Source organism: Anabrus simplex, chromosome 2, assembly GCF_040414725.1.
Source record: "Anabrus simplex isolate iqAnaSimp1 chromosome 2, ASM4041472v1, whole genome shotgun sequence".
In the NCBI taxonomy this organism is placed as follows: Eukaryota; Metazoa; Arthropoda; class Insecta; order Orthoptera; family Tettigoniidae; genus Anabrus; species Anabrus simplex.
In genome coordinates, this window is record NC_090266.1 from 766,939,554 (window position 1) to 766,967,130 (window position 27,577).

General features: G+C 39.2%; 1 protein-coding gene across 6 annotated transcripts in view; it reads right to left on the reverse strand.

The window, feature by feature from the left end:
* LOC136864441 (sarcolemmal membrane-associated protein) overlaps positions 1–27,577 on the reverse strand; it is a 700,905-nt gene that overhangs the window by 484,139 nt on the left and 189,189 nt on the right. For all 6 annotated transcript variants that reach the window (XR_010859312.2, XM_067141439.2, XM_067141440.2 and 3 more), the window contains one exon: positions 14,995–15,160. The gene's annotated coding sequence lies outside the window, so the exon portion shown is untranslated. The remainder of the gene's footprint in view (positions 1–14,994; positions 15,161–27,577) is intronic.

Sequence of the window (27,577 nt, forward strand, 5' to 3'; positions counted from 1 at the left end):
CGCATATAATAATAATAATAATAATGATAATAATAATAATAACAAGAAGAAGAATTTCATTTCAGGTTGAATGAATGGATAAAGGGTCATGAGTGGAAACATTGTCCGATTTTGTGTCGATGTTCATGTGTGCTCATTTGTAGTGAAGATGGGCATGGAATATGGCAGAATCCTGACGGATCAATTAATGTAGTGGCTGAATGGTTGAAATCCATTTATTGAATTTTTATTGAGGAATATATGCGTGTTAAATGTATTTTCTTCAATTGCTGAGCACGTGTTAATTTGAGAATGTAGAATGGAGTATTAATAAAGTCGTGATTGATGACCATAAACGTGAATGCTATATTTGACCTGTATTATGTGCATGTCTGTGGATGACCAATTTTCCAGATATTTACTGCTAATGCTGTTGTAACCAACGTTGTGGAATCTACATCATCTTTGACCAAGTGACCACTTAAGTTTCCGTCACATATTCGAGAGTCGAAAGTAAAATCTTTCTTTAGCCGATATCGTCATCGCGAGAATTCGCATGTCCAGGGTTAAAAATCGAAATCATAAAAGTCAAGAACTAGAGTTCGTTGTAAAGAGTGTAGATAATTCACGTGTGTCTTTGTGTGAATGTGGTACGTGTGTGTTGTAGTAATTTCTGTGACTGGCGATATATTTTCTTCTTTTGAAATGTGATTTTGACCTGGCCTTGTGTTTTTGTCAGGTTGGGCCCAGGTTGTTAACACCGTTGTTCGAGATGATTTAATTTATTTGGAGTTTAACCTTTAGTAAATTTTATTTAAAAATTAAGCTGAGACAAGATTACAGTTTCAAACGCCAATGAAAAAGGAGGGGTTATTTCAATCGTCTGGACAAAGGTTAATTGTGTTCTAAAGCTTAAAATGTAAAATTTTACCAAGGCATCAGAGGTTATATCAGAGGTTTAAGGTCAACATTACGTGTTGTTCAATTGAATATTAGAGAAATTTTGTGGGAATAATTATTGTCTGAATACAGTTCAATGGAAATGAGTCCGATAAAGGTATTCTGAAATGATGATTTTCTGAATAAGACTTGTTGACTTAATTTGAATAATTTCATGTTTTATGAACAAGATAATGTGACATAAAATTATCTATGAGTAGAACAACGTGATTAATTATTTGTTTCTAGCGGACTTAGACACCGTAATTTATTCAATTATTTAATAATTTAAATTTTATTTTGAAGTAATAAATGTCGTCAGAGAGAGATCTGACAATTCAAAGGTTTAAAATCATTTGCGGAGCAAATAGCCTATTGAGATCTGCTCGTTCTCATCTTGTAAATAATTCAAGTATGACCAAAAGGAAATTTATCCCAATATAGAATTTTATTTTTGTATTTTGTCAAGCCAGGTGTGGGCTAATATTATTTTGTATATTTACAGAATTATTTAACGTCGAAATGGGATCAAAAATTTAAGAGTTGTATCTACAGAGAGACCGGCTGAGAAGATGGTTTTTTTTTTTTTTTGCCATCAAGATTTATAACAAGATGTTATTTTGTTCTTTTCACTTACGAGGGAACACATACACGTGTTACACTCAGATTCGGTTGAAATTTGGTAGGAATATTCGTGGGAGGCAGTAGAATGCTAAGGTGAAAACTGCATGTGCCCAGCGCAAGTTTAAACGCCAAAATTGAACAAATAAATAGTCGTAAAATTAGAAGTGCCGTGGGAGTATCGGGGTGTGGCGGAGAGGTGGGGAGGAGCGAAGCAGCTGACATGAACCAACTGGGTTGCGTTGAGCTGCGCCAGCAGCGAGGCAGCTTATATTTAGCGCGTTCCCCTTAACTTCCCGATCAGATGTGCAAAATGTAAATATGAAAATTGCAATGAAACAAGTGTACAAAGGACGATATTTGAACAACGATACCAATAAGGTTTGAAAAATTACGAGTAACAAGGACTCGGGCGTGAATATTTCAAACCTTATTGGCATTGTTGTTCAAACATCATCCTTTGTATACTTGCTACATGTGCTGTTTTCATATTTACGTTTTGCACATCTGATCGGGAAGTTAAGGGGAACGCGCTAACTATACGCTGCCTGGCTGCTGGCGCAGCTCGTTACAATCTGGTTGCTTCACGTCCGCTGCTTCGCTCCTCCCTACCTGTCCGCCACACTGCGGCACTTCTAATTTTACGACTATTTATTTGTTAAATTTTGGTGTTTAAACTTGCGCTGGGCACATGCAGTTTTCACCTTAACATTCTACTGCCTCCCACGAATATTCCTACCAAATTTCAACCGAATCTGAGTGTAACACGTGTATGTGTTCCCTCATTAGTGCCAGTTGATAATAAATGTCAAAACCTGTTGTTCGATTCTTTTTGTATTATTGTCGTCAGTCCTTGTTTCTTTCCCTGTCCTCAAAATTAAGTAAAGCTTGACAGCGAGCGGTCCACCTTTGAGACCCTCGCTCTCCGGCTGAGCGTGCCCGGTAAAAAGGGGACAATACATACATACATACATACATACATACATACATTCATACATACATACATACATACATACATAAATACATAAATAAATAAATAAATAAATAAATAAATAAATAAATAAATAAATAAATAAATAAATAAATAAATAAATAAATAAATAAATAAATAAATAAATAAATAAATAACTCCTATGCATTAGTTTATTTCTTATAACAGAAAATACTTAAGATATACACAAACAAAATGTAAAAAATAATGAAAATATAATTGATTATATAAACGTATGAAATGAGCATGGAGGTAGCCAAATTTTAGTAGTCATGGTACAGCAGATGACCAAGGAGGCCGTGACTTTGGTGAGGCATGATGGAGACTCTATGGATTAGTTGTGACTGATAATGGATTAAAGTGTAATATATTATTCTTCAGCTTAATAATATTACATGCCAGCCATCTCATAGCTCCCTTCAATACTTCCTGGAAGGGACTGGTGAGTCAGACTGGTCAGCGTTATGCCAGCCTGGAGGGCATGGTCGGCCTTTCCAAGTATTCTTCATCTTCATCTGGCTTCACCATACACTTCCTGAAAGGTGCAACGAGAATGTTCCATCTCTAACAGAGTCCCAAATATTCCAGTACCTTATCACCACGCTATAGAAAGGAGGCTAGACGTGAACAGTAGGTCAGTGTTAGAGTTTGGTAGTTGGACTGGGGTGGCAGCGTTCGCTGTCGTCAGTGTCTCACTGGTGTCAGAGTATCTGAGTGGAGTACAGTGTGTGTACTGCCTTGGAGTAGTGACTGGAGTACTGTCCGTGTACCGATATGGAGTGAGCAATTGGAGCTTGATAGCAGCAGTATTGGTTGTTGTCTATACCCTGCCTGAGTCAGAGTATTGTTGTGTACTGAGCAGAGTATTGGCTGCATACTGCTTTAGAGTACTGTGTGTGTAACTGTGGACTGAGGACCATTGTGGAGTCAGAGTATGGAGCAGCTGTTGTGAGTATAATTGGAACAGTGTTAATGGTCATTGTTGTGAGAAGTATTGTCATGCTGGTTAGCACTATTTGGTGTTCCTGTTTTGTTGTCAGTGTTAAGTTGTTCACTGTGTTTGCGTGAAATACTGGACTTTCTCTGGAGTTGAACCAAGGAATATTTGTCATGTGTTGTGAGAGTCAGCAGCCCTGTGTTCAAAGCTTTTGTGTGTGTGTGGGTGTGGGTGTGTGTATACGCGTGTGCATGCGAGAGAGAGAGAGAGAGAGAGAGAGAGAGAGAGAGAGAGAGAGAGAGAGAGAGAGAGAGAGAGTGTATGTGTGTGTGCGTGCGTGCGTGCGTGCGTGCGTGCGTGCGAGCGAGCAAGCGAGCGTATGTACATTTACTGGGCCACTCTAAAATAAATTAGAGCAATAAAACAGACTGTGTTTTATTAGTAACAATATTTCACTTTTTGCACTTATCCTGTAAATAAATGTTATTCTATTACTAAAAATTGGAGCTCGTCTCAGCTGTGAAACAATTAGGAATTGAAGGAGTTTATACAAATATGACAATGGTAAGAAAACAGAAAACATTTTGTAAGAACACAGCCTATTAACCCCATTGTGATAAGGTAAATAAGATATTGACGTGTCAATTCTAACGACGAAAGTTAGGAAAAAACATTATGATGAAATTTATTGAACATCTCCCTTGGTAAATTATTCCAATCCCTAATTTCTGTCCTTATAAATAATATTTGCCCCAAGTTGTCCTACTGAATTTCATCTTCATATTATGATCTTACCTACTTTTGAAAAATTAATTCAGGCTTATTCGTCTACTACTATCATGCCATGCCATCTCTCCACTGACAGCTCGGAACACACCACTTGGTTGAGTAGCTCATATCCATACTCCCAGGTCTTCCAAGCCCAAAGTTTGCAGCATTTTTGTAACACTACCTGTTTGTCGGAAGTCACCCAGAACAAATCTTGCTGCTTTCTTCTGAATCTTTTCCATTCTTGAATTAAGCAATCCTTGTAAGGGTCTCATAAACTGCAGCCCTTTTTTACTTGAGTCTTACCAGTGACTTATACACCCTCTTCTTCGCATCCTTAATACAACCCCTAAATACCCTCATAACTATATGTAGAAATCTGTCTGACTCGTTGGCTGAATGGTCAGCGTAGTGGCCTTCGGTTCAGAGGGTCCCGGCTTAAATTCCTGGCCGGGTCGGGGATTTTAACCTTCATTGGTTAATTCCAGTGGCCCAGGGGCTGGGTGTTTGTGCTGTCCCCAGCATCCCTGCAACTCACACACCACACATAACACTATCCTCCACCACAATAACACGCAGTTACCTACACATGGCGGATGCCGCCCACTCTCATCGGAGAGTCTGCCTTACAAGGGCTGCACTCGGCTAGAAATAGCCACACGAAATTGTATTTATTTTATGTAGAAATCTGTAGCCTTTATTTACAATCTAAATAACGTGACCACCCGAAAGAAGACCTTCCCTCGTATTAACAGCTAAGTACTTAAAGTGACCCCCATGAGGTACATTCATTCTATCACCACTGTAATTAAAAATTGTAGGATATTTGTATTGGTGAAACTTACACCCTGACTTTTTACCCAGTTCACCATCATACCATTGTCTGCAAGATGTGAGAGAAGGCTGGCTAGTATTTCACTACTGTGATGATGATGACGACGACAATAATGATGATGATAATAATAATAATAATAATAATAATGACAAAGCCTTCAAAATTGAGTGAATTTTACTCATTTTACATATGCAACAAGTGACACAGTTATCACTGACAGGATCCAACTGGAAATAGTTCCACAATTCACTCACATCCAAAAGTGGTAGATCACAAAATGCACCAGCTTCTGTCACTTCAAAATAACAATTCACTTCAAATTTTAAAATAGTAATATAAAATCAAAATCAGGTTTCCTGCCAATTTACAATAAGTTGCTTCCTTACTTGTTATTTAATACTTTAAATGGACCACAGGATTTGTTTACTGAAAGTCTCTGGGTTACACTGAGAAATAGGTAATTTTGTAGGCAGAGTGAGGTTTCTCCGTAGCCATCCAAATAGAAAATAAACAATGACAAAATTTAGTGCAATATCACGTTTGAAAATATCTTCCTCAACCTAAAATTTGGCACATTTTATTGCCTTGGTACAAGACATATATACATAACATAACATAACATAACATAACATAACATAACATAACATAACATAACATAACATAACATAACATAACATAACATAACATAACATAACATAACATAACATAACATAACATAAACATATATCACACCTTCATTATAGACCACTATGCCTTTGAACATTCAGTTTGCAAGCCTCTGTGAATTTACCAGAAGCTCCCACAATCCTCTATTTGTAACTAGTTCTGTGGCCTCGTTTAGTTCTGAAAATGTAATTCACTCTGATCACCAAGCCATCGAAATCTTCCTGTCTATGCCGAGGACATTTCGCTTCAAAGCGCAAAACAAAGTCATATTTGCATGAAAGAAAGCTGACTTTTCTTTAATGGGCAACCTTTTATCCCTGTGCCCCTGGGATATGATTAAAGAGTCCCACTCTATGGATGAAGCTATGAGCACTTTTTATGACTTACTATATGCGGTCATGAAAGACAGCGTACCATTTTGAAAAATTAACATCAGAAAATATCCTTCTTGGTACGACTCAGATCTAATCCAGAAACTGAAGGAAAAAGAAAGGGCGAGAAGGAAATACAAAAGATCAGGCCAAGAGTGCGACTATGTGCAGTTTTCCACATTATGAAGTGAAATTAAAAAACTGCAGCATGCTAAGTACAGAGACTACGTTAGGTCAGTAGAAGACGACGTCATCACACGCCCTAAGCGCTTTAGGAATTTCATTAATAATAAAATAAAATCTTCCCGTCTGCCTCCCACTATGCTAATAAACGGAATTGAAATCCACAAAAAAGATAAAATTCTAAACACATTTGCGCAAACTTTCGCGAAATACCATTCTTCTTCCGAGCCCTGCAATGTAACTTTTTCTTCCCCATTTTCAATAGATCCAGTGTCTATTCAAACATCTGTGGCAGAAGTGACACGGATCTTGTCATTGGTGGATATCAACAAATCATGTGGGCCTGACGAGATACCTGGCATAGTCCTCTGTGAATGTTCTTCACAACTGGCAATTCCACTATGTGAAATTATAAATAAATCTTTTAAAAGTGGGTGTTTTCCAGCTGTGTGGAAAAAGTGTTACATAATCCCTATCTGTAAGAAAGGTGGTAAGGTGCTGTTCGATAATTATAGACCAGTAGTGCTGCTCTCACTTTTATCGAAGGTGGAGGAGAAAATCATATATAATCGTCTGTATGACTGCTTTAGTCAGTACAGAGACCCATCACAGCATGGATTCATTAAAGGCAGGTCAACTGTTACCAATGAATTCGCCCTCAATAGAATGCATGTGATATGTGTTGTTCCTATAAATCTACAAAATACTGAAGAGTTAATTGGAAAAAGCATTGTGAAAGAAGGGACCAGGCAAGAGATGAAAAATATCAAGATTTGGATGGTAAATGACAAGTTCTAACTATGGACATCCAAGCTGTTAAAACTGTGCCACGTTTAAATGCTTGTGAACTATAGTATAAAACAAAACTCACCATGCATAATTTCACTGTTTACAACTAAACATGTTGTATGTTATGGGTTTGATGAAACTGAAGGGGACCTGTCAACTTCAACCTTTGCTAGGTTCGTTACCGACTATTTGGAATGATATCAAACTGGCCCGCAGTGTAGAGACATGGCTGCTTCTTCCTGGACGCTCCAGGTTCGATTCCTGGCCAGGTCAGTTATTTTTACCTGGATTTGAGGGCTGGTTCGAAGTCCACTAAGCCTACACGACTACAATTCAAGAGCTATCTGATGGTGAGGTAGCGGCCCCAGACTAGAAAGCCAAGAATAAAAGCCGAGAGGATTTATCGTGCTAACCACATAACACCTTGTAATCTGCAGGCCTTCACAATGAGCAGCGGTTGCTTGGTAGGCCATGGCCCTTCGGGCCTGTTGCGCCATAGGGTTTGGCTTGTTTGGAATGCCATCTAAATAAAACTGATGGACCTATTATAATATACAGTGATGGTTGCCCCTCTAAACCCAATCTCAACCATCCAATGCTCTTCTAAAATATGCAATCAGACATAAAACGGTAGTCTTACAAAAATTTCTCTAAAGGGGCACACATGCATGGAGTGTGATAGCGTCCATGGAACCAATGAAACAAAGATTTGCTATAATAACATTTATCTAACTTCTGATCTGTTAAAGCCACAAAGGAGGCTTGAACGAAGCCTTTTCCTTATGATGTTAAGGATGCAAGATACATCTTGAAGAATTACTCTGAAGCCACACAAATGTTTTATCCCTCAACTCATCCTGGAAATTGTCTACGTGATTCCGGAGTAAAGGAGCAGCGAGGTTTGTATTATGATCCTGATGGCATTATTCAGTAAGTTACAGATTTTGAATTGGAATTGCAGGATCTTCCCAGAAGACCAAAAGTAATCCTGGATGATGAAAATACAACAGTTGAACCAAAAGAGATTAAAGATCACACAGAAAATGTACGATCATCTGCAGCAGATAAAGATAGTACTTCTCAGCTCGTGCTGGCAGGTCTACGATGGTAGAATGAGTTCTTGTTCAAGGTACTTTCAGGGCTTAGAAAAGGCTGTAATCTTTCACCAATGTTGTTCGTAGTTTTCATGAAATGTATTAAGTGGCAGGGAAGAATTCAGTTAGGTGGAATTGTAGTAAGCAGTTTCAACTATGCCGGCAACTTGGTCTTAACGGCAAAGTGCACTGAAAGCCTGAACCTGAAAATAAGAGCAGCGAGTATGATATGAAAATTTGTTAAGGAAGAAACCATATTTTCCAGTGTTGACTTAGATAGTGTAACTGTATAGCTATTCAGTCTGTTGAAAACACTAACTATAACACACAACACTATAAAATACTTGTAAAAAAGCAAATAAGCACAATAATATACAAAGAACGGCACGTTTCGTTCTACAAGAACATCCTCAGATTCTATCAAATCACTTTAAATCATGCCCATATACTGTATGTACAATATTGTTTACGTTGCATCGGTGGAGAAGATCTGAAGAAACTGGAACACTTCAAGTACCTCGGCTCCCTTATATGCAATGATGGCGGCAGTGTTCTGGATGCTCGTGAATCAGTTGGATGAAGTGGAGGCAAGTGCTTGGGGTCTTGTGTGATCAACGGATGTCCCTACGTCTTAAGTCAAAGACCTACAGAACTGTAGTGCATGCCCAGTTGCAAGGGTCAGAATGTTGGTCAGCAACTGCAAACCATAAGCAGGTTATGCATGTGATGGAAATGCGAATGCCTCAGTGGTGCCTTGGACTACCGCAATTTGACCATGCCATGAACAATGATGTTCGATGAAGGATGGGAGTTATGCCAACAGGGGCGAAACTGCAGGAAGCCAGGCTTAGAAGGTATGGCCACATTGTACACAGCAATGATGACTCTGTGGCAATGACAGTCATGCGCACTGACCTTGGTGGATGGAAACCGCGTGGTAGACCCAAGGAGCAGTGGATGGATCGCATCAGGGAAGACATGGAGTATGTGGGCGTCACCCATGGGAATGCCTTGGATCAGGCCAAATGGAGACGGATATGCTACCGAGCGGACCTCGCCACAGTACAAGGATAACGCTAGGAAGAAGGTTGTTCATGTTGTGTAAACTAATCAATGATTGAGAGTTGGTGATATTACAAACAAGTAAACCGGGCGAGTTGGCCGTGCGCGTAGAGGCGCGCGGCTGTGAGCTTGCATCCGGGAGATAGTAGGTTCGAATCCCACTATCGGCAGCCCTGAAAATGGTTTTCCGTGGTTTCCCATTTTCACACCAAGCAAATGCTGGGGCTGTACCTTAATTAAGGCCACGGCCGCTTCCTTCCAACTCCTAGGCCTTTCCTATCCCATCGTCGCCATAAGACCTATCTGTGTCGGCGCGACGTAAAGCCCCTAGCAAAAAAAAAAAAAAAAAACAAGTAATAACAAACAATTATTGTAGTTGTCTTCTACTGTAGAAATGTTTCTGTACTTATCTACGCTGCTAATCAATCGCCCATTACCTTCAGCAACTGCGTTTGGAAATAAGGTGACAGTAGAGGACTACAACAATCATTGTTTGTAATTGTTCATAATATCACCCACTCTCAATCATTGACAAGTTTACACAATGTAAACAATATTATACATATATGCACATGATTTAAGTGATTGGATAGAATCAGAGGATGTTCTTGTAGAACGAAACATGTCATTCTTTGTTTATTAGTGCGTACATACTTTTTTTACACATATATTATAGTGATATATGTGTTATAAACAGTGTTTTCAACAGACTGAAAAGCTTTAAAGTCACATTAAGTCGACACTGGAAAATAAGGCTTATTTCTTAACAAATTATTCAGCCAATCAGGCAAATTACAAATCCAAAAAAACTCCAATCACTGAAAACCAGTCCAAATACAGTTGCTGAAGGTAATGGATGATTGATTATTAACTTAGATAAGTACAGAATCATTTCTATAAGGTGACAGAGGACTACCACGATCATTGTTTGTTATTACTTGTTCATAATATCACCAACTCTCAATCACTGCCAAGTTTATGCAACGTAAAAACTATTGTACATATACCGTACTTTATGTGCAGGATTTAAAGTAATTAGACAGAATCTGGGGATGTTCTTGTAGAACAAAACCTGTCATTCTTTGTTTATTAGTGTGTATATTTTCATTTTGTACATGTTACGGTATAATACATGTTATAGTTAATGCTTTCGACAGACTGAAAAGCTTGAAAGTACACTGATATGAAAATCAGCATTTCATGACTAAAGTGATGTCAGTAGGGAAGAAACCTAAGAGAACTTAATGTCAGGTTGGGAATACAGAACTGCGAGAGGTAGATCTACATACAACAGACGTATCATGACATAAATTCACATGTTTTGTTACACAAGACAGATCATAAAACAAACAAATAATAAATTATACGACCACAATTTATACCAAATGAAGTCCGTACTATGTAACTATGTAAATAATAACAACTATTATTATTATTATTATTATTATTATTATTATTATTATTATTATTATTATGCCATGAAAAACTTTTACTCTCCCCTGCCATCGTTCGTTTGTTCCATGTGCCTTATGATGCTTGCAAGCTGTCTTGTGTGGTGTGAACTTGTTGGATGTATTTTAAATGTATTCTTTATTTTGCTATGGGCTTCCCCTTAAAATAATATATCTTTGCCCTTGTGTTCCCCCACATGGCTTCAGAGAAATTGAGAATGTTCTCGCTCTGAAGCGCCGCCCTTTGGATCGAGGTCCCCCCTCTCTTCGCTTCACGGTCCTTCCCCTTCCTCCTCGCTCCTCTGGGGGAGTTGTGTCAGACTTGACCTTGGCCGCTGTTTGCGGTGGTTTGTCTGCCTGGTGCGAATTGCCTGCTGGCACCTGAGCTGTGAGCTCTTTGCTCTTTTCCCTGGCCCTTTGTCCCCGGTCACGAAGCGTGAAGGTAAGAGAGTAGGACTTCGTTTCTTTTCTTGGAATGTCAACGTATGGGATAGGCCTGAGGTATTAGAAAATGCCTTTTATTAACATGTATCCATTGTAAACTTGTAACGTTTTAGCTTCTCTTTGAGAGCTTGTATTATTTTGTAATGATGTTTTCCCCTTCAGGGAAGTGCCTGTACTATGGGCGATCTGAAACCTCCGTATGTAGAGGAATAAGCCTCTTTGATATTGTAGCATTCCTTTAAACGCTGAATACAAAAGAATTACTATTTCACTCTAACTTCAACTATGAAGCAGACTATAGACACCCCGAAGTGAGTGTAAGTGCGGAAAGCTACCCCTGCACGTTCCGGAAGACGCGTTCTATCGTGACGCGGAGAAATTTTGAATCACACTGTAAAATGCTATTTTGTAATGTAAAGGCAGTTTAGAATTAAAAGTCGGAATTGTTTTCCATTTAAATATGACACATTGGGAGTTTTCTTCCATCTGCAGTTACACAAAGCATAACTGTACACTCAATATCAAAAAACTATGCGAGCCTGGAGCTTGTTGCCAACCTTGATGCAAATAAAACCCGCACCCCAATTTCGAGCCTCAATTATTTATTTTTTTTAATTTGCAGGGTTTATTCACGTAAAAACGGCATTTGTCTAGTTAAAACTGTATTCGCTTTAGAAATCTTGTCACTTACCTTCAAAATTTGTTTGGAAATCTGTTCTGTAAAGGTGGAATTGACATCTGAAATTTTGTCATTCACTTTCGAAATGTTATCGGAAATCTGTTCTGTTAAGGTTGAATTAACTTTGTGAATCAATGTCTGAGATTTTGTCATTTACTTTCAAAATTTGTTCTGTCAAGGTGGAATTGAGTGTCTGTATCATGCTCATTAAGTTGGAACATCTTTTGGTTATATTTACCTCATATTCCGATGATGAGTCCGGTTGCTCGTCCACCTCGATAAAAAACCTTTCGGGATCTTCAGAGTTTTTAATGAGGTCTTCTTGTAGCCATGTCTTCGATGATTTCTTATTGCCGTTCGTCGGAAGATTTCATTTTACGAGTTCATCTTGAAGATATTGTACAGACATCTTTTCCAGTATCACTTGCATTTTGTTCCGATTCCCATTACACTCTTATTCACTATCAAAAATTATTCTCACGTCCTGCCACACACGGTCGCCAGTTATCGTAATCACAAAGATGCACACACGGGATGCTGTCAATTGTGTACACTATTTTAGTTACAAATTATACACACACATTAATGAACCACCATCTTGACAAACACTTGACTGCTACATTAGCATGTCAACCGATTACCAACACAACAAAATCACAACATGAGTTCACACACTCGAATAACGACTTTCACTAACAAGTCAAGTAACAACTCTACACCGTCTCCCACGACTGCCTCTTTATATACATTGCCTGGCCAGGCTTCTAGAAAAGTATGACCGAACATGTTTTTCTGGAATCTTCTCGATGGATGAAGTGGCACTCAAAAACCGGCTTCAGTTTTGGGTTAATATGAGGCAAATGGAGGAGCAGGATTTACCTAGGAGAATAATGGACTCGGTCATGGAGGGTACGAGATGTAGAGCGAGATCAAGACGATGCTGGTCAGACTCAGTTCCTAATGATTTAAAGGTAAGAGGTATGGAACTAAATGAAGCCACAGAGCCAGTTACAAATAGAGGATTGTTGAGGAGTTAGTAAATTCACAGACAGCAAACTGAATGCTGAAATGCGAAATGTATGTACGTGTTATTTGTTTACCTTATCAATAAGCAAACAATGGGTAATTAAAGACCACAATATTCAAGTAGCATTTCCTTTTTATCTATATATAGTTCATAATTCATTACAAATTAACTGAACAGATTCACCTTTATCTAAATGTTTTAACAAACAAAGTTCTTGCTGGACTGTTAAACATTCTGTTTTCTTTTTACAGCACTCATTCTACATTCACTAAAATAACAACGAGCAAGTGGCTGTGCAGTAAGGGTCGCGCAGCTGTGAGCTTCCATTCGGGAGTTAATGGGTTCGAACCCCACTGTCGGCGGCCCTAAAGATGGTTTTCCGTGGTCTCCCATTTTCACACCAGGCAAATACTGGGGCCGTATCTCAATTAAGGCCATGGTCTCTTCCATTCCACTCCTAGCCCTTTCTTATGTTGCCATAAGACCTATCTGTGTTGGAGAAATGTAAAGCACACTGTAAAAAAAATTACTAAAATAATACACCTGCTTACTGCACTTACATTAACACACTTAATAAAAAAATGGCATGCGCTATAGTAAGCGATAAGCAGTGTGAAACAAGTTGCAACATGCCTGTGAGCATGACTGGGTGGAAGACAGCGTGGGTACTCTAAACCATGGAAAAGTAGAAGCAATATTAATCACTGGGTTGGCCAGTTAATCCGAGGCCATTTAAGAGGGCATCCACTGTAATGCCATATTGCTACATTACACATTCTACTTCACTGATTTAGTTTTATTTATTTTAAGTCAGGTAATATGGCATATTGGATGTATCCATTAGACTTCACAATGGAATCATTTGTCATCATCCTGGAAATGCGCGAAGGCTTCGCCAGCCAGCACGTTACCTTTATTCTGATGTAGCTTCATTACAACACCTAACACTTGGTATGCATAAATAAGGTAGAGCAGATTTTCTTTCTGATATATATTTTTTTTTTTTGGTAAGTCCATTCCAAAGAGCCGAGAGTAATGGCTGAGAAGATTAATCTTGCTGGCCACACGTCACTTAATACTCTGCAGGCCTTCAAGCTGAACAGCAGTCACTTGGTAGGCCAAGGCCCGTAAGGGCTGTACTGCCATTAGGGTTTGATTTCTTTTTAAGATAAAGGTGGATGATCTCCTACAGATACTTAGGACATTGTATGTATATCATAGTAATGAAACCCACATTTTAAATAGTTACTTATACAACAACTTAAAATGATTATCATAATCCTGGCAGTGGATGGACGCAGTCACATATTGTGATCAATTTCTTATTTACAATTCATTTAGCATCAAAATTACTAATTTCGAAGGCAGAGATAGCCAATATTCTAAGATTTCAATTTCATATAAAATGCTATTTTTTTTTTTTTCCCCTGCTAGTGGCTTTACATCGCACCGACACAGATAGGTCTTATGGCGATGATGGGATAGGATAGGCCTAGGAGTTGGAAGGAAGCGGCTGTGGCCTTAATTAAGGTACAGCCCCAGTATTTGCCTGGTGTGAAAATGGGAACCACGGAAAACCATCTTCAGGGCTGCCGACAGTGGGATTCGAACCCACTATCTCCCGGATGCAAGCTCACAGCCGCGCGCCCATAACCACACGGCCAACTCGCCCAGTATATATAAAATGCAGAATGTGTCTCTCCCAAATATTTTCTTCCTGGACTGATATAGTCAGCTGAATGGCATTAAAATATATGAGACAATGAATAACTGGTGATCTCCAATTATATAACATTGTTAGAATGTTTACAACTAGATATAGTTTTAGAAGATAAATTTTCTTATAGCCATTTCTGGATGAGTGAGAGTTAGAAACGTAGGCATAGTACTACTACCTATTATTTCTCACAATTTTATACACAAGTACAATACCATTTCAATGGAACTGAACCCATTTAACTTACATTGGAGACAGCTGAATTATGAGCACAGGAGTTCTTTCTATATATAAATTTCACTGAATATTTCCACTGCAACTTATAAGTATACTATTTTAAGCATCTAATAAATGCATGTGTATTGTGTTTAAAATGTATGACATCACTATCTGGCAGGGTAACGATAAAAAGAAAAAGTATTTCCTCAATCAGTTACTCACCTAGATATTTCTTCTGATCTAAAAACCGAGATGAATCCAAACCTCCTCTCCAACTGGCAGACGTTTCCAGGTCTTCCAGTTTCATTCATATACCATCCATATTGCAAATTTCAAAGGGCACCTCTCTGCCATAAGAAATACTGTCGAACTCTTGAAGTTTTCAACTCTGTACAAAATACATAATGTTTCAGAACAGGAATGAATTGTGCAAAATATACATAAAAGTACTCTAAAGAACACATCGACTGAATTTAAAAAAAAATAGAGAAAGAAAGATGCATCAAAAGAAATATACTTTATTTTTTTAAACATTAAAAAGCACACACAAGAACATGTCTTCAATAAAGTTTATAAAAGGCAGGATATTTAGTTAATAAAGTTGAACTGTCAATCAGTTCTAGTTAATATAGCACAATAATAATAATAATAATAATAATAATAATAATAATAATAATAATAATAATAATAATAATAATAATAATAATAATAATAATAATTCAGGAGAAAGACGAATTGAAACAGAGTTGGGAGAAGATCAGCCCTGCTTTGGCAGAAATTTATGAACTCTCGAAGTAATACTATCTTTATATCTGATCTTAGAGCATCAAATGGCATTTGTAGATCTCAAAATGGCCTTTGATAACATTGAGTTTCTGAGTAGTGATTGGGATTTATTTTTAAACCAAGAAAACAGGGTTATATACAATCTGTATTTTTTTAAATCAATTTGCATTAATAAGAACTGAGGTATGTAAAAGAGAAGACCTATCCAGAAAGTGGTGAGGCATGGTTACAGTTTGTTGCTCCCCTCCTTTTCAATGTTTATACAGAACACATGGTAAAGGAGATCAAAGAGAAATATGGAAAAGGAATCACTATGTAAGAAGAAATCAAAGCCCTATGACTTGCCAATGATATCGTAATTTTATCAGTCTGCAGGTGATCTGAAGAAAATGTTGAATGGTATGGACACAGTCTACAAGAACAAGCACTCGGTAATAATAAACAAATCCAAATCAAAAGCAGTGAAACGCATTAAATTTAAGTAATGCAGGAATATATAATTAGGAAATGAAGTAATAATAATGTTATTGGTTTCACGAACCATTAAATACTTATAAAATTAGGTCTTATAGAAAATATATGAATACTGTTCCTTAGTAGGATGAAATGTCGTATGGCTTTTAGTACCGGGATATCCCAGGAGGGGTTCGGCTCGCCAAGTGGAGGTCTTTCTATTTGATGCTTGTAGGCGACCTGCGCGTCGTGATGAGGATGAAATGATGGAGACAACACATACACCCAGCCCCCGTGCCATTGGAATTAACCAATTAAGGTTAAAATCCCCGACCTGGCCGGGAATCGAACCCGGGACCCTCTGAACCGAAGACCAGTACGCTGACCGTTCAGCCGAGTCAGACTAAACCAATGATGACAAAAATAAGAACGTAAAACGTATGCTAGCCCAAGCAAGGAAGGCATTTCTTAAGTAGTCTTCCCCTTTCAAAGATGAGCATATTATGCAGATGTTTCTGAAGAATTTTCCATGAAGCATGGCAACAGTGCAGAAGTAAAATATGGACAATAATTGGCACAGAAGAAAGGAAATGTAAGTCTTGAAGTGTGGTGTTACAAAAGAATTCTGAAGGTATGATAGGTAGATCATATCACAAACGAAGAAACTATAAATCAAGTTGGTGAAAGAACAATTCGGATAAATCTGACAAAAAAAAAAAAAAAAAAAAGAGATCAGAACTTGTTGAATTGTTTTGTGGGGGAGGTATAAGGGGGTAAGAACAGTAAGTGTAAGCCAAGGCATGAAAACATCAAACAGATAAGAGCAGATGTAGGATGCACTAGTTACGTAGAAATTAAAAGGTTACCACTATATCAAATCAAAATCTCTTTATTTGCAAATGAGGTGTCTACCTCAGTGGCAAATGGTACACTAAAATACATTATTGTCAAGCACTAAATATTAAATTAACAAGAGAAGAAAATTTTTCCTATAATACAATATTATACAATTTACGCTAACAATGTTTTCTATTAAACACACAGCTCATCCTTAATAAATTTATATTGTTTACAAAATTCTAATTATAATATCTCCTGTACTACTTACAAATATAGTCAACTGATATACAGTATGTGGAATTGCTTCAAATGATACTATAAAACTGGTATAACATTAATATTTACATTGCATTTATTTATTTACTATTTTTTTTTTACCCGTTCTGGATCCTAAGTAGCATAACGACCTGCTGCGTCTTAACCAGAGCCCCTTTTGCCACCACTTTTCAGAGTTCCTGAAGGGCCTTCACAGCTACCGTAGCGGTCCCAGGGCCCTCGAAGTCCCCACTGTACTTCACCCCTACAGGCAGTCCCCTACTTTGGCTGTCCAAACTCCTTAGACCAGGGGATGGAATTAATTTATTCACACACATTTTTTTTTTATTTACAATAACCTGCACCGGTCGAATGCCCTCTAACACTTCATTTATTTTCTCTGTTGCTGTTTATTCTCTTCTTGAATATCTGTACAGATTTTGGAAAAGGATCAAACACTATCCCTGGTAAACTGTTCCACTCCTTCACACCCTTCCCAATGAATGAAAATTTACCCCAATCGCTTCTGCTAAAATTCCTTCTAATTTTATATTTGTGGTCAGTCCTGCCGATATAATTATTTTCCAACTGAAGCCTCTCACGGATATCTCCCCATGCTTCTTCTCCTGTATAGGCTCTATATAATCCTGTAAGTCTAGTTTTCTCCCTTCTCTTACTTAAAGTTTCCCACCCAAGTTCCTTTAACATTTCTGATACACTACTCTTTCTCCTGAAATCCCCTGTTACAAATCTTGCTGCTTTCCTCTGCACACTATCTATTTCTTTTATTAGGTATTCTTGGTGAGGATCCCAAACACTGTTTGCATATTCCAATAATGGACGAACCATACTCAAGTAACTTTTTTCTTTTAATTCTTTGTTGCATCCTTTAAGTAGCCTTTCCTTTATAAATTGGTATTATTATAGATTCCTTCCATTCCTTTGGTATTACACTATTATTTATGACATAGTCAAAGAGAAATTTTAAATAAGGCACTATGTACCACCCCATTGTCTTTAATACCTCCCCAGTGTGACATGTAGAGCAGTATCAAACTGAAACAAAAATAACAAGGAGAAATTGTTCAATGTTGACATCCATTATGCAATGATTCTTTTTTTTTTTTAATGTGGCACCGACACAGAAAGGGCTTACGGTGACGATGGGTCAGGAAAAGGCTAGGAGTGGGAAGGAAGCAGTCGTGGATTTAATTAAGGTACAGCCCCAACATTTGCTTGGTGTGAAAATGGGAAACCATGTAAAACCACCTTCAGGGCTGCTGACAGTGGTGTTTGAACCCACTATCTCCTGAATGAAAGCTCACAGCTACGCAACCCTAACCGCACGGCCAAATTGCTCACTGTAGCAATGATAATTTTACAGAAATAAAACAACACTACTACAGTGTGATTCTCTCATTGGTTGGCCAGCAGGCGCGCCCAACTTATCTGCTTCCCATTGACTCATTGCCCCCTGCTCCGCGGCGTAGCAACAAGGACAGCACTCCTCTCACTTTATCTGTGCATGACATGAGATAACAATTAAAATTCAGAAAATAAGAATAAGAAAATTGGTAATTAAGAATTAAGAAAATAAGCTCGTACTTCATGATAGAAGGTGTAGGAAATTTTCATAGCCCGCCATGCTGAGCTCTTCGAAACCCTGGCTTTTTGTCCAAATCATCTTAGGGATTTTGTAGGTGTATGTTTTAACCTTTCTGCAATTTAATTTACTTTTTCCTTGTTAAGTACAACTTCTTTAACACTTCGCTTCTTATCGAGTAAAGAACCAGTTCCTCTCGATTTGTTTAAGAGTTTCTGCATGGTCTCTCTATGTGGAGGGTGTACACCTGGAAATTGTGTTACAAACCACCTAATGACTTCCCTGCAAGACTCAGTTTTCACATAATTATCGTACATTAACACCCTTTTCTCTACTGTGTAAACATGTGGAGGCATTATGAGAATTATACCCTGAAGTAACAGTTCACAACTCGAGAACAGTTGGAGCGACACTAAATACACGTTCTAAGCAAGGACCTAAACTGCGAAGTGCGGGCATTCCCTTGCTGTCACTGCACTGTGTAATGGGAAGTGATGAGTCAACGGGAGGCAGATAAGTTGGGCGCGCCTGCCAGCCAACCAATGAGAGAAACTCACTGTATTTGATAACGGTAAATGAACTGCCTCACAGTAACAGGGACCCAATAGTTTGAACCCAATACCAACATTGTAGTCAGGAAAACTTCTTGTTATAATGATGGTGAATAGATGGTGTGATTTTAATTGTGTCAATTGTCAGGCATAAATGATGATGATGATGATGACTATGATGATGATGTTGGTACTGTTCCTGTTCCTCCGGGAGCGTAAAAACAATACCAAGTCAGTAGATAATACATATAAAAGCCATCTTCGTAAGTACGATGTTATGTCATATTTCTTTGGAGCGAGTGGATCTTGTGACCAGAACTGTATGTTGAAGAAGTTAAAATATTCTCGATCCAATGCAGGCCTTTTGGTTGACTGGTTGTATGTACTGTGGAGTTGAGTGTAAGAGGACGACATAACATTGTACTTACGAAGATGGCTTTTATATGTATTATCTACTGACTTAGTATTGTTTTTACGCTTCCAGAGGAACATCATCCACTTCTTTCAACGTATTTAACATTACTGCATCACACCTAGCATACATTTCTCTACATACGTTGATGCCAATGTTGTACAAAGCACCCTAATCTAAAAAAATTTAAAACTGCCAATGACTTCGAACTTATTTCTACGAGGCTTACGAACTTCAGTTTTTATTTTATTAGTGTCAATCTTGTACTAATTATATATTCAAACCCGGACATTTAGCATAAATATGCTTTATATTTTAACTTGTTATAGATAGTTTTAATTATGAGGGCCAATTTTATGTGTTTTAACTTTAAAGTGCATCTTTGTATACGACCCCATTTGGCTGATGATGACGTCCATGTTGTTGAAACCGGTACTATTTTGTTTTGTAATCTCTATTCAATATGGATCAAACATGAAATTTTGACGATGGATGGAGGGAGGGACGGACGAACGGACGGACGGACGGATATGAATTTACAACAATCAGTGGAACCGACCCACAGTGCCTCACATGCACAGAAGCTGGTGTAAAATAATAGTATTACTGACCAAGGGACTGCTTCTATAGCACAATACTGAAACGATGATGCTCGTTATCGAAAGGGGTCCAAAGTCCATGTCATTGGCCCCTCATAATGGTACGTATCTCTAGAAAAGTATAACCATGCTATTTGTCATGTTGCGGTACTAATAAAAAGTAGCTTAGACTCGCGGTATTCCACACATTACGGTACTACTGACGAAATTTGCACATATAATACAGACCTACGGTGTGTCGCACATTACAACGCCATTTACAGGCAACGCAAACCTATGGTGTTCATCATATAAGTATACTAACCACAGGGACTCGCACTATCCCGTGGTGTTCCTCATATAGTGGATACTAATCATAGGCAAGCCATAACCATGAGTTCCATCATCCCATGCTGTCGCTCAGATAGTGCTACTAATCACAGGTACTGTAAAAACCATCGTGCTCTTTTACTACTAATCACAAATATATTCTGTAAGTAACATAGTGGTACTACGCGCAAGTAAAAGCGCCCCATGGTGTTCCCTGCGTGGCGGTACTAATCACACGTAGTTTCATGGTTCTACTGCAGTCATCCCTTGATCGTCCCTTTTAGTCGCCTCTTACGACAGGCAGGGGATACCGTGGGTGTATTCTTTGTCTGTGTCCCCTACCCACAGGGGGGGTAGGAGATGGAATAAGCAATTAAAAACATTCATGCTGTGATAATGGGTTGATATCAGGCAAAATGCAAGTATGCTACATTGCGGTCCTAAAAAATATCCCCAATTAGTTTTATCCCTAGATTTCCATGTTTCACTTTGATGTACTTAGAGTTTTACTTGATTATACTGATTTGTACTGTTGTATCCACAATGATGCACACAAAATGCTGTCAGTTGGTGCACTTATTTATTTCACCTTAACTTCATATAAACATACACATAACCGGCATCTTTGACAAATGCCTACCACTAAGCACATGCCACATGGAGCTCACAACCTTAAAACAGTTGCACCGACACAGATAGGTCTTGTGGTGACAATGTGATAGGAAAGGCCTAGGAGTTGGAAGGAAGCGGCCGTGGCCTTAATTAAGGTACAGCCCCAGCGTTTGCCTGGTGTGAAAATGGGAAACCACAGTGGGATTCGAACCCACTACCTCCCGGATGCAAGCTCACAGCCGCGTGCCCCTAACCGCACAGCCAACTCGCCTGGTCCGTCCTATTTTATTGGTGACGACTTCAGAAAAGTCCTGTAAGGTGTGTCTCAGCTCCTCTTCTTCACTCGGACGATGATGTGATAACTGGATATCTCCAAGGTCTACATCGATTTCCGTATCCTTGCTAGTCCGGAGATTTCCATCGTGCCAAGCGACCCTCAGATGTCTTTTCCCAAAAATACTTCATGAGCTGCATAGTTTAGGATCACCCTGTATTCCAGCAGAGAGTCATGACCTACTATGATGTCAGGTATCAGGTTCTGAATCACTGCAACGTCAATTACAACAGGCATGCTCATACAGTTAGCAGTTAGGTTAGTCTGTTCTTGGATGGAATAGGTTACACCGTCCGCAGCTCCCACTACTCTTCCAAGATGGTGAGACTTCATAGGCAGTAGTAATCTCGCGAAAGTCCCGTTGACAAATGAATGGCTTGCTCGGCTGTCAAGTATGGCTGAAAAATTCTCGTTGCCTATCCTTAAGATGATAGCAGGGCAGGGTTGGACTGTTCTACTAACAATTTGACCAATCCTTCTCCCACTTGACCAGGGTTGCTTATCTGTCGTGTCTTGAGGCGCATTCCTCTTCCCAGTTCCATGCCCCCTCAATCCAGAATGGGCCGGACCTAGTTTTCTGACATCAAGGCTGGGCACTTGTTCTTCAGGTGTCCCGCTCTTCAACATTTCCTAACTGCACTGGTCTCTTCCGCAGCTTTGCTCTTGTGTTCCTACTCTGGCTGGGTGATGATTCTGTGTAGATCATCAAAGGATCTCGGTTGTGATATTTTCACTAGGGGTCGAATCTTATCGTGGAGTAGCTCTGTGATGTCTGGCAAGATCTCGTTTTCGCTTCCATCCAGGAGCAGATGCTTGAAGAGTTGGTACCTCTGTAGGACAAAGGCGCTAGCTCTCATGTCAGTGGGTTGTGCCTCAGTTAGTAGCTTCCTTTTCACGGAGCTCTTCACCCCTTCGGAATTAAACCTAGTGAGGAATTCCCTTTTAAGTCCGTCCAGTTTAAATTTAGACCCTTCAAGTTATTCCACCAAGTAGTGGCTTGCCCCTTTAATCGCAGTGCGATGAGTTGCACGGCTTGCCCCTTTAATCGCAGTGTGATGAGTTGCACGAAGAAGTCCTCTGGTAGATTAGTCCTTTCTAACAGACTGACCGATCCCTCGATGAAGCTAGTCGCCCGTGGAATTCTGGAAGGCTCTCTATAATCACCCTCAGGTCTAGGTGTACTGTATTGCCGGTTAGATATATATATATATTTTATTTTATTTTTATTTTTTTTAATTTTTTTGCTAGTTGCTTTACGTTGCACCGACACGGATAGGTCTTATGGCGATGATGGGACAGGTAAGAGCTAGGAGTGGGAAGGAAGCAGCTGTGGCCTTAATTAAGGTACAGCCCCAGCATTTGCCTGGTGCAGCTATCGAGCTCAGTGCCGGTTAGATTTGAGGGGGTTAGAGGTGTGGCGATATGTCCTGTTTGAGCTAATCTATCTTCTACTGAGTGAAGGATGTTTTCCCTTATCTGCCTTGATGGCCAAAAAACGGTTTTCTAACCTTCCTTCAACAGCAGAAATACGGCTCCCAAGATTTCCCTTGACGGCAGAGATATGGCTTTCGAAATTTTCTCAATGGTAGAAATTCTCCCCTCAACCTGTTGCTTTATGCCAGAAACCTGGATTTCCACCTCCTCCTTGAGGTTCAAGATATCCCCTTCCAGCTGGCTTACTCTACTATGGATCTGGTCAACCTGTCCCAGTTTTGGCCTGATGTCCGATATCTGCTGCATTAATCGATTGGTGACGTTGCTAATTTGCGATAAAATGTTGTCATTTACGGTTGAAATTTTCAATTCTAGGCCCTGTTTAACTTTGTAAACCCGCGTATATACTTGTAATTGTCCAGTAAGAACTGAGTTAGCTTGAGAAATTTTGTCTGAAAGATTGTCATTTATGTCTGCTGAAATTTTGCCATTTACTTTTGAAATTTGATCTGCAATCTGTCCTGTTAGGCCAGAATTGACGTCTGAAATTTTGTCATTTAGTGCTTGCCTCATGGTCATTAAGTTAGAATACATTTTGGGAATATTTACCTCATCTTCAGATGTTTTGTCTGGATCTTTGTCAACTTCGATGAAAACTTTTAGGGACCTTCTCCTTTTTCAGCAAGATCTACCCGTAAATGCATCTGCAGCGATTTCTTCTTCCCGTTCATCGGGAGATTTCTCTTGATGAGTTTGTCTTTGAGCTGTTTCACCGACATATTTTCTAGCATCACTTGCATTTTGATCTATTTTGCGCTACACTCATATTCACTCATAATATCTAACGTCCTGTCCCACGGTCACCAACGATGTATCCACAAAGACGCACACAAAATGCTGTCAGTTGGTACACTTATTTGTTTCACCTTACCTTTACGTAAACATACAAATAACCTAATCAACTGTTGTCACAAACAAAATACACACATCGACAACTGCTATCTTTGACAAATGCCTACCACTAAGCACATGCTGCATGCAGATCATAACCTTAAAACAACTGACTGCTGACTAGCATGTCTGCCTAATCACAGCACGAGGTCACAAGTATACTCCTGTTAAACCATAACTCTCACTAAACAACAACTCGTCTCTACCATCAAAACCACCTATTTATACTGTATATGTGTCTGGCCAGGCTTCTAGAAAGATACATTTCTCGTAAATTCTAGAGTGCTTAAGGCCCAGATATAATGTACAGAATATTCTACAGAGTTCTCGTCACCGAGTGCCATTCTGGATGTTACAGTGAGTTTCACAATTCTGTAGTGGATTACATATCTTATATACCGGTAATAATAAATTATATACAGGCTCTTACATTAACTAAACATATAAATATCTATATATAACAAATGTTTCATGACATAACCTCACAAATAATGTGATCGTAAGCTAATAATGATACTAATAAGTGGATGTACATCACAAGTAATAATAATAATAATAATAATAATAATAATAATAATAATAATAATAATAATAATAATAATAATAATAATAATAATAATAATAATATAATGATAATAATAATCCAAGCTCGATGCTTGCATTATTTACCCATGGGTGAGAGAATATTTTCAAGTTATATCAGTTTATCCCACTTGCGTCAGTACAACTCTATATTAGTCAAAAGCATATATCAAATGATTTCAAATATTATTTTTCTTAAGAGAATTTAGTAGGCTGGATTTAAAAACAGATGTACAGTGAACTCAATACACCTGCCCATTATTATATGGGACGCAGAGCTGACTGCGGCCAGGCGGGTCCACGGGTGGCGGATAGTGGGCATCCCTCCAGATAAGAAGGGCAGCTGTGATATAAGCAGGGAAACCTGATGAATAAGCAGTCCCGGACCAATACCAGCATTGCTACCAGGATGTGGTGGGACTATGAGTGGCACCAGAGTCGCTAAAAATTTTTTAACATGTTGCTTTACGTCGCACCAACACAGACAGGTCTTATGGCAACAATGGGACTGGAAGGGGCTAGGAATGGGAAGGAAGCAGCTGCGGCCTTAGTTAAGGTACAGCCCCAGCATTTGCCTGGTGTGAAAATGGGAAACCACGGAAAACCATCTTCAGGGCTGCCGACAGTGGGGTTCGAACCCACTATCTCCCGAATACTGGATACTGGTCGCACTTAAGCGACTGCAGCTATCAAACTCCGTGAGTCGCTAAAAAATACTACATAAATCCAGTGACGGCAGTGTGACAAGGCGAGTGAGTGCCGCAAAAAAAAAAGAGCACTCTGCCAATGATAGGCAACGGTTTTGAAGACGGGTGAAGTTCATGAGTCCCAACGGCGGAGAAGGCGAAAGAACTACCAAGCAACAGCATGGAGTGGCGGTAGGGGGCATCTGTTCCCCATGTTAAGGGCATCCTGGAAACCTTCTTTGTTCAGCGAACCAAGTCATAGCAGTGAGAAATGCAAATTTCTAGAAGCACTAGCTATAAACAAGTATCAGTCATGAAAGGTGCAATGATTAACTCAAATCCTCATGGTGGCAAAGCCATCGAAGCTGGGCATTTGGATCCGGGGGCCCAGCAACATTGCGCAGCTCAAGACCAGTCGGAGGGTCTTGGAATCACTAAGACAAGTCATGAATGTAGACACAGAACATTCATAGGGACACTGAATGTAAATTCAATGTTGAAAATAGGAAAGCAAATGGAATTAACTAACGTAATGGATGAACAACAACTGAAAATATTAGCTATACAAGAAACAAGATACAGAGATGAGAACATAACAAACGCACCACTATCGGATATACAGAGTGTAACAAAAATGTATGGCACAAACTGCAGGACACATTCCTCACACGTAGACAAAGCAATTATGTTATATGAACATGGGTAAGGAAACGCTTTGTTTCCATGTTACACCTCATTGTCTCCAACTCTAATCATGGGAAACACACAAGAACAGAACATTAGAATCATGGGGAACATGCACTCTTGGTTACGTCTGGTTACGGTGTCATTATCGTAGGTGTACCGCCAGTGTTTTGTTTTGTTTTATATGTCCCTGTTGCCATGCGACTTCATTGCTTGTTTATGGTTTACATCAACTGTTCCAGCGATCAGTACGACCTTGGCAAGCATGTATCCAAGTTCACGGAGGGCATATTGAACATCTCCTGTGAGAAAGAGTTGCATGTGGTATGCTGGTACGTTCTGTTCTTGTGTGTTTCCCATGATTAATGAGTTGGAGACAATGAGGCGTACATGGAAACAAAGCATTTCTGGACCCAGGTTCATGTAACATAATTTCTTTGTCTGTGTGTAAGGAATGTGTCCTGCAATTTGTAATAATAATGTTATTTGCTTTACGTCCCACTAACTACTTTTTTAAGGTCTTCGGAGACGCCGAGGTGCAGGAATTTAGTCCCGCAGGAGTTCTTTTACATGCCAGTAAATCTACTGACACGGGGCTGTTGTATTTGAGCACCTCCAAATACCACCGGACTGAGCCAGGATCGAACCTGCCACGTTGGGGTTAGAAGGCCAGCGCCTTAACCGTCTGAGCCCTGCAATTTGTACCGTACATTTTTGTTACATCCTGTATAAAGGTAAACCAGCACAGAAAATACAAAACACTAAAGGTCTTTGGATGTTTGGAACAGCATTTGTAGTACACAATTCACTGCCAGACAAGATAAACAGAATTCAAGTCTACCGGGCGAGCTGGCCATGCGGTTAGAGGCGCGTGGCTATGAGCTTGCATCCAGGGGATAGTGGGTTCGAATCCCACTGTCGGCAGCCCTAAGGATGGTTTACCGTTGTTTCCCATTTTCACACCAGGGGCAAATGCTGGGGCTGTACCTTAATTAAGGCCACAGCCGCTTCCTTCCAACTCCTAGGCCTTTCCTATCCCATCGTCGCCATAAGACCTATATGTGTCGGTATGACGTAAAGCCACTAGCAAAAAAAAAAAATTAATTCAAATCTACCTTACCAAGGATGTCAACACTCTCAAAAACACGAAATATACACTGATAAACACTCATGTACCAATAAATAAGGGCAACCAACAAAATCCAGAGAAAGTAGAAAAAATCTGGGAAGACCTGGAAGAAATCATAGCAAATATTCCAGATAAAAATGTTGTAATTTTGCTAGGAGACTTCAATGCTCAAATTGGAAGCAACGAACATTCAAGAACCACAGGAAAATTCACGGCACATAACAAGACAAACATGAATGGTAAGAGGTTGATAAGAGTTGTGTGAGAAATTCAACTTGAATATCATGTCCACCAAGTTCCAGAAAAAGCCCAAGAAACAAAAAAAGTGGAGATCACCTAACAAATTATTGGGTGAATTCCAGATTGTCCATGTTGCAATCAGCTATGACAATTCCACGGAAATTCAAGACGTACATGTGGCCTGAGGGGCTAACTTCGACTCTGACCACTACCTAACAAAAGTTAAGGTGAAACTAACACCAGAAAGGAGAAAAATTGTGGAACAAGAATTGGAAGGGACAGAATAGAGGACCTGAAGCTCAATCAGCGGATCTTGGACGAATACCAGAGCAGAATAAACAGGAT